At 38.8% G+C, this 13,841-nt stretch overlaps 1 protein-coding gene across 1 annotated transcript in view; it reads left to right on the top strand.

Annotated features, from left to right (window-relative positions):
• Positions 1 to 13,841, top strand: part of CTNNA1 (catenin alpha 1) — a 199,489-nt gene that overhangs the window by 150,789 nt on the left and 34,859 nt on the right. The gene's annotated exons all lie outside the window — the stretch shown is intronic.

Below are 13,841 nucleotides of genomic sequence, written 5' to 3'. Positions count from 1 at the left end.
TTTTGTAACTTGATAGAGTGTGGTGATTTTTTTTAGTCATGTTATTTAATCAGCTAAAATTTTTAGGTACTCACCTAATATATAATATGTATAAGATGAAAGTCTTTCATTATTACTTAACATCTATCTAAAGCTACCATTTTGGTCAGTTTACATTAATTATGTACATGGTTAAATGTAGATAGTCCCTATCCTGGAAATGTAAAATCTCTTAATGTTATGCTAATAAAGATAGATTATGACATGACTGAATTCACAAGACACTACAGAAGGGAGTAGTGGCTAGAAGATGGAGCTCAAGAGTCAAACACTGCCTGGGTTTGCATCCTGGCAAATTACTTAACCCACCCTGAATTCCAGTTTCTTGTCTGTAAAACGAGGATGCTAATAATACCTACCTGTCTTGGAATTATTTTAAGGTCTAAAGGGATTATGTATGTCAGGTACTTAGCACTTTGCCTGAGACACAGACTCAGCCCAATCATCTTATCTGAAAACTGAAGACATGCTGCTAATTAGATATGTTTGAATAGTAGAAATCTTTATATAAGTGGTTGTTTGTAAAGCGATAAGAAAGAGGAGTGAATTGCTATTTAATTTCCAGGTAAGTTAGGTTTGCTCTTACCTTTTGATAACTGAAATTATGTTACTGTGTGATTTATTCATTAGTACTTGATTTCAAAAATTTGACACATAGTGTATACCCAAGATATTTGATTTTGTAATTTTAATATAAAACATCTAATATTTGGAATATAATGAACATAACAGTCTGAGGAACGGGGTAGTCCCAGAGACGTGGAAGTAGGGTACAGACAGACAATTCCAGAAGAGCGGTGGGGGGGAGAGATAAACCACAGAACTTATATGCATGTATGCATGAACAGTGGACATGGACAACAAAGCTGGGGACAGAGCAGGGAGGGAGTATCAGTGGGGGAAAAAGGAGAAACATCTGTAACAAAAATAAATTATTAAATAAAAAAAAGAAAAAATTTAATATTTGGAAAAGAGATTTCATAGACCATTTGGTTAGTCATTATGTAAGAACAGAAAATGGGGCTTTTATGTAAAATCTATGTCTCGTACGTTTGAATTTATAGTAACATTAGGCTAGGTTAATACCATAAAAATAATCCAAGGAAAACATTAGCAATCACATTAAATACATTACTAATTTTACATCTAGTTTTCTTTGAACATTATGAATTAATTATGTACATAATACATAGGTCATTCTGCTATTCAAGTTAATGATTGTGGCATTTAGAATTAAAATTGGACTTTGAATTTCTGTCGCTATTAAGCATAGTTTTGTTCACAGTTGTTACATGATAGCTCGAGGTGTAACCTTCCAAATGTATAAAGATTGTCTTCAGAAAGCCAACCTCTGTAAGTTGTCTACATATTAGACAACTTTCATATTAGACAACAACATACTTTCGTATGCCTGTCAAGCAGGAAACAAGGACACTACCAGCCACAGTCTTAGGTAACAGGTACCAGTAATGGCAGGAATGGGGCTCATTGTGGCAGCTGAACCTCAGTGGGAAGCCCCTGTCTGTACTGCAGCTTGAGGGCCCTGTGGGCCTGCTCTGTCATCCTCAGATTCCTCCAGCCAGCAGAGCTGACATTTGCTGAGCACCTACTGTGTATCATGTATATTCAACTACAGTGTACTTGCCACAACATTTTTTAGGTTAGGAAACTTTGGCTTAGAGTTAAGTAACTTGGCCTAAGGTCACCTGACTTTATCCATCCAACAATGAGGGCTATGTCACTTGAGCTTACTGGGTTAGCAGACAGCCTAATGGGAAGCATTAGACAGACCTGGTGGCTTTGGAGACCTTGCTTCCAGGAGCTTTGTCTAGGCTTAGTTATACTTTTCATTTCATTCTGAACATCAGTAACCAAGGGCCCCTTAGAGTTTAGAGTTTGGTGTTCCCTCTCACAACTCAGTTATGACCCCTTTCTCACCTCTCTCCCTCTGTACCCTCCACCCCCTCATCCCCCACACAGATAATATGTATTAAATGGCTTTTCATTGCTTGAGTCATAATCAAAGGCTTTGTAGCACCGTTCTGCAAACAGTTAATTACATCTATGATGATAAAGATACTAGGATATATAATTGCATATGTGCATGAAAAGGAAATGAATATTTAAAGTGTTGTAGAAGCCTCAGATTCCTGACTCAAAGCAGAACTTTATTCTTCAGTGACAAGGCTTTTCTCCTTCTCACATTACTTTTATATTATAATAAAACATCCTAACTTGTGAGAGACCTGTTTTAAACAAAGATAAAATACTTCATTGTGATTGTTTTGTTAATCTCTTGGTTTCTTCCTTTCTTTTCCTTAGTTCCCACTAAATGGAGTAAATGTCTGCAGGCCAACTTTGGTTTTATGGGAGATTTGCCATTTTCCCTGGGGGTTTAGGGGAAGTAAGAGTGCTATGTGAAAGTTGGGTAGGACTGGTGGTGATAGGCATCTGGCAGAAAAGGAAGGGCTCAGATTCTACAGCCACTGAGAATTCTGCCAAACATTTGTTCTAAAATACTGCAATACAGTTCTGTCACTGGCCACCCGGAGTTACCACAGCTGCAAGTTTGGGGGGTCTTCAGACCACCTGCACTTCTGACTAACTGGCTACAAATTTTGAGGGTTCCTATGGTGCACTTCTGTTTCAATAATTTGCTACAACAATTCATGGAACTCAGAATAATTTTATACTAATTATGATTACATTTTATTGTAAAGAATACAAATCAGGACCAGCCAAATGAAGAGACACAGTGTAGTTTGAAAAGGCTTTGTTAAAAAACAAAATTCAACCAAGTAAATTTGACAATCTAATGGCTTAAGAGATTCATGAGTCAGGCAGCATCCCATCTAGCAACTGGAAGGTTACTCTAGGGCTTGTACAAAATGAAAGTATTTTATAGAAGAGAGAACGGGGCAAAGGGACTATTAATAAAAGAAAGGATTATTTGGGGGTGAAGGAGAACCCAAAAGCAGTTTGCCACTTCTTTCTTTTGCGGGGTAGGGCAGTTTATGGAGAAGGAGCCATGTAACTGAATACCTCATTGGTATTGACCAGAAAACTCAGACTAGTTGATTAAGATTATGTTTCTGGAAGAGGTTGAAACTGCAATTAAATCTAAGTTTGGTAGTATGGGCTTTTAGCACGAGTGATGCCATTTTGGGCCTGTGGTTTTCTCTTTAACATTCTCAAAGATAGAGTTTTCTGCCCTTTCTCTATGGAATCAAAGCACTTCACCCTCCCGGCACATTGACGGTTCGCCAACCAGGAAGCTCCACTGAGTTTCAGTGTCCAGAGTTTTTATCGGGGTTTCATTATTTAGGCATGATTGATATAATCATGATTAATTGAACTCAATCTCCACTTTCCCTTGCTTTCCTGAAGCTTGGACTCTCCTGACCTAATCCCCTAATCACTTGGTGGCTTGCTTCAATCTTCAGTCAACCATTAGCATAACATGTCTAGGGGCCCACCAGGAATTAACCTCATTAGCATAAACTATGAGGGTCAGTAGTGAATAACACAGATCTTCATATGACTAATGAAATGTTTTCTCCCAGGAATCTAGGCGTAAGACCAAACATTCTTTATTACACAACACCTTCCAATCTTGAAGGAATGTGGAATGCCTGGTTTTCAGGTAGTTTGCTATGCAGCCATAAACACTTAATGGAAGAGGAAAGACAGGGCAGGTTTGTTTATGTAGATCCTGTTTGTGGCCATTTACCCAGTGACTTGCCACTTCTCTTATCTGTTACTCCTTGCATTGTTTGAGTTTTCCCTTTCCCTGGAGGTTCTTCCCTTTGGAAGCCAGGTTTTCTGTCTTTTCCAGGGAATTGGGTTTATCTCTTTACACTGCAGTGAATGATTCTTTCCCTTATAGAATCTATGATTCTCACACTGGTGTGTAAATTCCCTTCTTTGTAATGTCCCTGAATTGTCATTTATCTTTTCTTGGACTCCTTCTGTAGTGGGGAAACTCCTTCCATCTAGATATTGAAGATGTGGTATGGAAAAAGAATGTAAACTTCCATTAACTTTTTATACTGATTACATGTTGAAATTTAATATACTGGAATTAAATAATATATATTATTTTTGCTAATGTTCATCTTTTTAAAATGTGGCTATGGAAAAAATTTTTAAATTCTTATGTGACTCATTGTATTTCTACTGGACAGTGCTTACCTAGATATTTCCTCAGGCTCTTCAGAGGCTTTCTTCATCTTGCCTCTTCTGTGAATGCCAACCACTCAACTGCCCTATTGAATCACCTGCTCCGGGGGCAGGCGGATAGATGGAGGTAGAGCAGCCAAGGCCTCCATCATTCTAGAAGAAGGCTCTGACCAGGGTATTCCAGGATGGCTTTAGCTTTTTGGGTAGTGACCTCAGCCTGTAATTCCACTGAGTCGCGGTCAGTCAGCCCAGAGTTTTCCCTCCTGAGGTGCTGCTGCTCAGTCCCAGCCACTCCATTGTTGTCTGTGTGGGTATAGTTGTTGCTTGGCTCTCTGTGTGGTTTTGACAGTCACCCAATATAAAATTCTTAGATTCACTCTAATGTTCTGTTCTGTCAGGATTGTTGCTGACATTGCTCTTAATATTATTGATGCCCCCCTCCAAACTGTGCCATTTCTCTCTCTTTATATATAAAAAAAAGAGTATATCTTTTCTTCTTTATTCAATCTGATGTTAGAAAATTATCTAAGACAAGGCATAAGATAAGAACCTTTCAGCCTGCTACTAGAAATTATTCTCTTGATTGAACAATTCTTTGTATATAGTTGGTCTTTCAGGCAGTTAAGAATCCCTTTATTTTTTGTCTTACTCTCTAAGTTATCTAGATAAAACATGTCTATACTATTACAATACCTCGTGTTCTTTTCAGTATCCTCCATGATCACCCATTAAAATTGAGGTAACGAAGCATAATTTCTATATGCTATTTCTGTGCTATATTTTAGCAGCTTCTTTGTAGGTTCTAGCTGCCTATATGCTTCCCAGAGCAAGTTCTGTTAATGTGTTGTCCAGTAATTTCTTCCTCTCCTCTCCCCTTCCCCCAATTTTCTCCATGAACACTTACATACTGCTGCATATCAGATAGTTGCTCCTAGGGGTTAGATGAACTCCTCTTACAGCTTATTCCTAAAGAGTATAGTCTGATGTATTGGGTGTTAGGAAGTGTGCTCTTCAACACTGAAGTGAAGCCAGGCCTCTTCCCAGAATCATTTGGGGATGCTGTGTGATTGCAGCAGTAGGGATCTATATGCACATAAAACTTTCACCAGCCATTTTGTGCAGGGTTGCTCTATGGCAACACTGCTAGGCTCACTTACCAAACTTCTTTATTAGAGATAAGATCCTCTTAAAGCATCCCTATGCAGCAAGGTGCCCGGGGAGAAAAGATGAAAGTGCCAATGTAGGTTAGATGCAGTTTGGGGACACTGCCATTTAAAAACATTGCTTAAAAAAAAAACCCACAAAAAAACAGAAAACAAAATTGCCCTGGCCAGTTTGGCTCAGCAGTTTGGAGTGTTGGCCTGCGGACCAGAGAGTCCCGGGTTCAGTTCCCGCTAAGGGCACGTACCTCCCCCCCCCCCCCCCCCAAAAAAAACTATAAAAGAAAATTTGGAAAATAAAATCACAAAGAAAAAGGAGTACCATTTTGGAATAGAGTTACACTTATTTTATCTATATGTGGGTTGGTTTTTTTATATGTATATATATTAATATACACACACACAGTTGATGTCATACTGATTTGTTTTTTGAGACTAATGGTATCACATGTTATGATGTAATGTATTTTTACCCTCCTCATGTCCATTTCATTGTATTATGAAGTACTAATTTACAGCATTTATATTGATTGCTTACTAGTTCATTTATTTAGCCATTCCTCCACCATGAGGTATGTAGGTTATTTAAGTCTTTTACTATTACATATAATAGTCTGGTACACCCTTTTACTTTTTTATTTGCCATTGTCCCACGTAGTTGTTCAAGCCAGGAATCTAGGAGTCATCCTTGATTTTCTACCTATTTATTCTTCATGTTCCATGTTTAATTCACAAGTCTCCATACCATTCTTTTATATATTTATTTATTTTTGTTAATCCTCACCCAAGGATATTTTTCCATTGATTTTTAGAGAGAGTGGGAGGGAGGAAGAGAGAGACGTGAGAGAAACACATCAATCAGTTGCCTGCCACAAGTCCCTCACAAGGTCGGGATTGAACTTGCAACCTAAGTACATGCCCTTGACTGGGACTGGAACCCACGACCCTTTGGTCCATGGGTCAACACTCTAACCGCTTAGCCAAATCAGCCAGCACCTTTTCTTTATTTCCATGGTCACCTCCATAATCCAAGCTGTTATCTCTCACTGGACTTAGGCAACAGCCCCCTAATTGAATCTTTTGTTTATACTCTTGCCCCTCTCTATCTCTCTTTTTAAAAAAATAATGATCCTTTAAAATCCGATTATGTCATTCCTTTGCTTCAGGAGCCATCAATATTACCCTCCTCATCACTACCCTCTATAGGCACACTTGGGATAAAATCCTAATATCCAGATTCTTAACCATGGTACATAAGGTACCCTGTCTGCCTTTCCGACTCCCTATTGCTCTATGTCTCTCTCTCTTATCTTCTAGTACCCCCACGCTAGACTGACTTCTTTCTCTTTGACCATACCATACCTAAACCACCTCATGTCCTCTGCACTCCCTGGGCCCTCTGCCTGGAATGCTCTGCACACTTCTCATTGCATAGGTCTCTGCCCAAATGTTGCCTCTGCAGAAAGGCTTTTTTGTGTCCCTTATCCCCTCCATCCACCCTCCACCATTTTTTCATCCTGTCTCCTGATTTATATCCCTCATACCACTTTTTACTATCTGAAATTATTGGGTTTGTTTCATTATTTTTCTCTGTTCTCCCACCATACTTCAATAGAATGTAAGTTCTTTGAGAACATGGGCCTAGAACAGTGCCTGGAACATAGTAGATGCTCAATAGCTATTAAAAGAATGAGTTAACTGTTTCTCAAAGGTAATGAACATTAGAGTAACCTAGGTGCTCAACATCCAGGTTCCTGGGTCACTATCCCCAAAGATTCTGATTCAGTAGATTGAAGACTATACTTTCAGAAATGCAGAGCTCTGCCTTATGACTGAACATCATTGTTAGTGAGCGTTGCCTTCATCTGAAGTATTTGTAATGTTTATTCAAAAGAACGTCACTCTGAATAAGGTGTACCTGAAGGGATGAATTGTAAGATCTTTTGGGATGTAGAGATGGGAAATTTTGGAAGCTTTTTAAAGGTTAGATGACATTGATTTGAGGATTATTTTCTTTTGCTAGAACAAAGTTTTCAAAAATTTATAGCAAACTTTCCATAGTTGAGGGAGAAAAAATTGTAATAGATTTTTATAGAGTTCCTAACATGTCCCAGTCATTATGCTGGGCACTAAGTATATAGCAGTGAATGAAACAAAAATTCCTACCACATGAAGATTACCTTATACTAAAGAGAGAGACAATCAAAACTAATGTATAGAGTGTATATATTTTGTATAATGTGCGTAAATGATGCTGAGATTATATGTGAAAAAGTTATCCATTTTATCTGCATTTGAAAGGGAAGCTGAGCAAAAGCTGTTATTTAAGCAGCATTTTAATATGCGACGAAAATAAAATCGGAGCAGATGTGTTGGCACTTGCTAACTTGGTTTTTGGAAGTCTTATTTATTGCTTTAATAGAAATACTTTCTCCTCTGATCCGATAAAATAGTGTAAAAGGTTATGCTTTAATTTGGGGTACCATGTAAAGTTACTTCATATGCATTAATAGTTTTTGTGTAGTAGTAGGGATAACATCCACTTAGAAATGAAAACCTTTTTTGGTATCTTCTTTGTATATCACATTATGGGAAATACAGGATTAGTTTCAAGAGTAAAAACCACATACTGACTCTTGAGGTTTTACGTATGAGCAGAACAAATTTCTCCGGTCCTTCTATGTGCACACAGTGTTCGGAATGCTGCCTATTGGATCCTTGTTAAGTGACTTTTGTGATTTTACTTGAAAAAGCAAGTGACAGTGTTTGCTGTGAGGTTGCTCTTAACTTGTTTTTGCAAAGTCTGGCTAGGACCTCTGACTAACTCACACCATAGTTGTCAGTGGAATCTAGTACCTTCCTATATACTGAAGGTATTGAAGGCCCCTTCCTTATGTGAAGGGTGTGTAGAGTTGTGTTGTCCAAGGCCAGTAAGTAGGGGAGCAGGAGCTGGGTGGCACTTCTCTTCACCATTTTCTGTTTTGGAGTGTTGCACTGAGGGTTTCGCTTTTATCTGTTTATAGAAGGGCATGGCTGTGCTCCAGGAAACGGTAACACCTTTTTATACTTTCTCACATATCAAGTTAATGATTTCTTTATGTTGTTCCTCAAGTTAGAGTATTGAGGTGAAACTTATTTTCTATCAGAAATATATACATTTTTGTCAATAATGCAACACCCATGTGTCCTTTTTAATTGCTTCATTTTTTTGCCCACCTCCTTTGGCTGTGAGCAGCTTAATAGCTGAAGAGCAATCAGTTTTCCCCTTTAATTTTGCTCTCTTTTGAGCCCTTTTTCAGTTTCCTGAATTGAGGGTAAAACAGGAAAAATGCCATTTATGAAATCTTGCCTGTAAAAACTATCATTTGGTTTTTGATATAAAAAATATCACTTAGTATCCTTTTGCCTTTAGCCACAGATATTATATTAAAATGGGCCCCTTATTATAATGAACTTGCCACAATAAGATGATATCTTGTTCATTGCCTTGTGAGTTAAGAACCAAAATGTAAATGTAACTGATAACGCTGTTGAGCTAGATTATCATTATTTATGGGGCTTCTCCCCCTCCCCCCTCAATATTTCCTATTATCTAGGACCTCATAGGGTATGGCTTTATTGGCATGAAATGTGTTTTTACTACAAATTGAATTATCTGCATTTTAACTTTTATTCTGTGGTGTGCTGATAATGTGTAGTAAGGTGGCCTTGAAGAAGGTTCTGTAAGGAGCATTTGAATTACACACTGACCTTATATGATCTACCTATAACATCTTGGGTATTTTCTCAATGCCTCTGTATAATACCGTAGAAAAAAATTCTTGCAAATAGCAACTTAAATGAAGCTTCAACTTTTTAGGACTATAGGATGTTTGCATGAAAGCAGTCCAGGTGTTCTTGGGGGGAATGCAGACCTTGGATTCCAGAAGAATTTTCTAAGCATACTGAGCTTGGTCTTCTCACATTGTCAAAGGTCTGTAAGTTCAGATTAATGGAACTGTGAGAGACGAAAGTGTCTTGCATGTATTATTTTAACACTTTACCCCTAACAAGTTTTTGGCTGAACTTAATCACCTAATCACATTTTGGGACGATTAAGTGAAGGCAGTGGTTGAACCTTTTTCTCAAGGAGCATCAAGATCCTTTTCTCTTGGACCATTGGTAGGAATGATTAAAGAAGCACTCTGACCAGCCTTAACCTGCTTCCGGAAAGAGGGTAGGCCTCCTATTTCCTCATCAGTAGAGCTGATGGACTAATGTTTAGACAGGTACCCATTCTAGCTTTGCTGATAGACAATTCAGGTATTTAGATAGAAACAGGGTATATATGATACCATATAAATGGAAATGATTAGTGTCATCTGGGTGGTGATCTACAAATGAAAGCCTTTTAAAAGTATAAAATAGCCAAGTTGTTTAAAATAGTTTTTGATGTTTTAGTAAATTCACTATTTCTAATCCTGTTGCTAGAGATACTTGCATTTATATCTTGCTTCTTCCTAAAATTAGATTTGACATAGCTTATTTAGAACAGATACATATAAAATAAGGTAGATACAGAAAATCAGAACCCAGGGAAAGAGGAATAGACAATTATGAACTAAAATTGCCATGCTTGAGTTTGGGGTTGGTACTGCACTTCCTGGGAACAAGGAGAAGAGGATGAAACACAATTTGTTGTGTAGTTCTTGTCTTTAGAATGGAGGAAGGGTACCTTTTTTTTTTTTTTTCCATGTAAGATAATAAGCCTATCCTAAAAACAAAATGTAAAAAGAATCCTTACATGGGGCTTTTTTATAAGGGACAGTAAATGATTAAATAGATGGGGTCCTCAACATTTTAACATATAACAACAGATTCCCCATGATTTTCTTTTTTTCTTGTTTCTTCTAAAAAGGCAAGGAAGGTCATAATAGTCTATTGCTACTGAGTTAAGATCCAGGCAGCTATGATCTGGTGAGGGACTAACCCGGCATGTGGCCTTCAGCTTCCCAGCGACAATATTGGGAGAATAGAGTTCTGAGTCTGAGAGTCATATGCTTTCTTCTCCTCATCCTAGCATTGTTTTCTCCTTTCTTTTTAAAAATAATGTTCAACCTTTGTTTTTAATTATTACTACTCAGTTTAGCAGGGTTTTTCTTTTCTCTTAGAGAGTTTAGGACATACACATTTATTATCATTATGACACGTGGGTACATTTTTGCCATTGCATTTTGTTCTCTCCTCTTTTGTTTATCCTCACTCGATATTTTTCCATTGATTTTCAGATAGAGTGGAATGGAGAGAGGGAGAGACAGACTTGATTGGTTGCCTCTTGAACAACCCTGACTGGGGCCTAGGATCGAACCTGAAACCCAGGCACATGCCCTTGATTAGGAATTGAACCTGAGACCCTTCGGTCCGCAGGCCCACACTCCAACCACTAAGCCAAACTAACCAGGGTTTTTATCTCCTTCTTAACCCCCTGTTTCTATTCTTCTTTCTCCTTTCTTTTTTGGATAGATTGAGCCTTCCCACATCCTTTTTAGCACTCCTCCACTCCCCCCCCCCCCCTTGTTTGGAAATCATGCACTCTGTTTTTATTAGTAGTAACTCTGGCTATTGTAGCATGCATGTTTAACTCAGACGTTAAGGTTAACCAGTATCCTTTTTCTCCTGAAACAGTATAAGAATCTTAGAATGCTTTAACTCCATTCGCCAACTTAAATATTGTCCAGTGTTTTGGTTCTCTTAATTTATAGACCTGAGTTAGACACTATTGGTATTGCTTTATTCATTTTTTTCAACTTTGCATAAATTTTATCTCATCCTGTATTTTCATTGCTTCCCATTTCTTTTTGCATATTTAACCTTCCTTTTGGGATTACTTCCCTTTTTCCTGAAGCATGTTCATTAGAAACTCCTTTAGTGGGAGGGGGGATGATATATCTGGAGTAAATGCTCTGGGGTTGTTTTTGTTTTAGTTTTGACTTAATGTCTTTTTTTTCCCCCTCTAATTCTCACCTGAAAATATTTTTCTTTTTTTTTTCCTTTTTTTTTTTATCCTCACCCGAGGATATTTTTCCATTTTTTGTACAGATAGAGTGGGAGGGAGAGAGAGAGAGAGAAACATCGACGCGAAGGGACACATCGAGTGGCTGCCACCTGCACGACCAACCAGGGCCGGGGACAAACTGCAACCGAAGTACTATACGTGCCCTTAGCGGGAACCGAACCTGGGTCTCTCCGGACCGCAGGCCAACGCTCTAACCGCTGAGCCAAACTGGCCAGGGCCGAAAATATTTTTCCATTGGATTTTAGATTGGGGCGGAACAGACAGACACACCTCAATGTGAGAGAGATACAATCAATTGGTAGCCTCCTGATTTCTGAAATTCCTCATAGTTGAATAGTAGGCCTTCTCCATTTATCTTGCATGTTTCTTAATTTCTTGTATGTGTTCCATATTGTGAAAATTTCTTGTTTTATTATTTTTTAAATCTTAAGTTTGACATTACAGGTTAATAATTTTCTTTTCAGCAGTGTTTAGTCAAGGTTATTTTATTTTACTTTTTTATTTTATTGATTTGAGAGAGAGTAAGGGACGGGGGAGAGAGAGAGAGACAGACAACATCGATGAGAGAGAACATCGACTGGCCGCCTCCTGCATGCCCCCCACTGGTCATCAGGCCCTCAACCTGGGCATGTATCCTGACTGGGTATTGAACTGATGACCTCTTGGTGCATGGGTTGAAGCTCAACCACTGAGCCACACTGGCCGAACTAGTCAAGGTTATTTTTTTATTTTTTTATTTTTATTTTTTTATCCTCACCCGAGGACATTTTTCCCTTTTTTTGTTCAGATAGAGTGGGAGGGAGAGAGAGGAAAAGAGAGAGAGAGAGAGAGAGAAAGAAAGAAACATCGACGTGAAAGGGACACATCGAGTGGCTGCTGGCCGGGGTCAAACTGCAACCAAGGTACACACCCTTAGTGGGAACCGAACCTGGGTCTCTCTGGACCACAGGCCGGTGCTCTAACCGCTGAGCAAAACTGGCCAGGGCGTCAAGGTTATTTTAAATATCCAGGAGGCCCTGGCCAGTTTGGCTCAGCAATAGAGCATCGGCCTGCAGACCAATGAGTCCAGGTTCAATTCCAGCCAAGAGCACATACCTCGGTTGTGGTTAGTCCCTGACCGTGGTCGGGGTCATGCAAGAGGCAACCAGTTGATGTGTCCTTCTCATGTTGATGTTTCTTTCTCTCTCCCTATCTCTCCCTCTTTACCTGAAGATAAATAGATAAATATCCTTGGGTGAGGATTAAAAATAAAAATAATAATAATAAAATAAATATCTAAGAGTGCCAGAAGTTATTACTTTTCTCTCGAAGTTGAATTTTGATTCCTTTCAAATATGCCTAGTCATTTTATTTGTTTTGAATCCTCATCCAAGAAAATGGTTTGCATTAATGAGAGAGAGGGAAAAACATTGATGTGAGAAAGAAACATCAAACCATTGCTTCCTGTATGCAACACCCTCCCCTCTACTTACCCCCAGTCGAACCCACAGCCTGGAATTGTGACCTGACTGGGAATGGAACCCATGGCCCTTTGATGAGTGGGATGACACTCTTAATCAACTGAGCTACACCAGCCAGGGCTCAAATCTGCCTAGGCATTTTAAGTGCGTTTTTTTCCTTGTCTCTACTTTGTATTCTTTTTTTAGTTCTGTTAACATAAGAAACATTATTTAATATTCCATTTTTGAACATTTGAGTATCTTTCGTCATTGTGGACTTGATTACTCAGTTGTTTTGCTTGCTCTTGCCCAAGATGGCTTATTTCCTTGCATACTTTCTGTATTTTTTTATTGAGTTCACATCATGGTATTTTGCATATGGGAATTCTTTGAGGCCTGGGATTAGATTACCTTTCATCAGAGAAAGTTTTTATTTATATTTGCTTCTGCCAGTTGTTCAGGGATACCACTAACATGACCTCCTAAGCCTAAGTTTTTTCAGGCAAATCATGTAAACCCCTGTTGAAGACCAGATTTTGGTTAGAATTTGAGGAAGGCAAAACTTTTCTTCTCCTTGAGTGAATGCTTAGAGCTTACAGTGGCAAGTATCCTGTCTTCCTCTTCATGGTGACTTTTTTCTTAATTTACTCTGTCACTAAAGATAATGGCTTTTGGCTGTTCTGCAGAGCCTCTGATCTGAAGTGAAGGTAATGGTGTTGGCCCATTAAAAACCCAAGTTCTGCCCTGGCCGGTGTGGCTCAGTGGGTAGAGAATGCATCGGCCCGTACACCAAAGGGTCTCGGGTTCAATTTCTGGTTAAGGGCACATACCTGGGTTGCAGGTTTGATTCCCCAGCCCCAGTCAGGGCTTACGTGGAGTGCAACCAACCGATTGATGTGTCTTTCTCCCTCTCCTTCTATTCCTCTCTTCCACTCTTTCTTAAAAAGGGGGGTGGGGATATCCTCAGGT

Source organism: Molossus molossus, unplaced genomic scaffold (assembly GCF_014108415.1).
Source record: "Molossus molossus isolate mMolMol1 unplaced genomic scaffold, mMolMol1.p scaffold_m16_p_4, whole genome shotgun sequence".
Lineage (NCBI taxonomy): Eukaryota > Metazoa > Chordata > Mammalia > Chiroptera > Molossidae > Molossus > Molossus molossus.
Note: the sequence above shows the minus strand (reverse complement) of the source record. Positions and strands in the feature narration are given on the sequence as shown.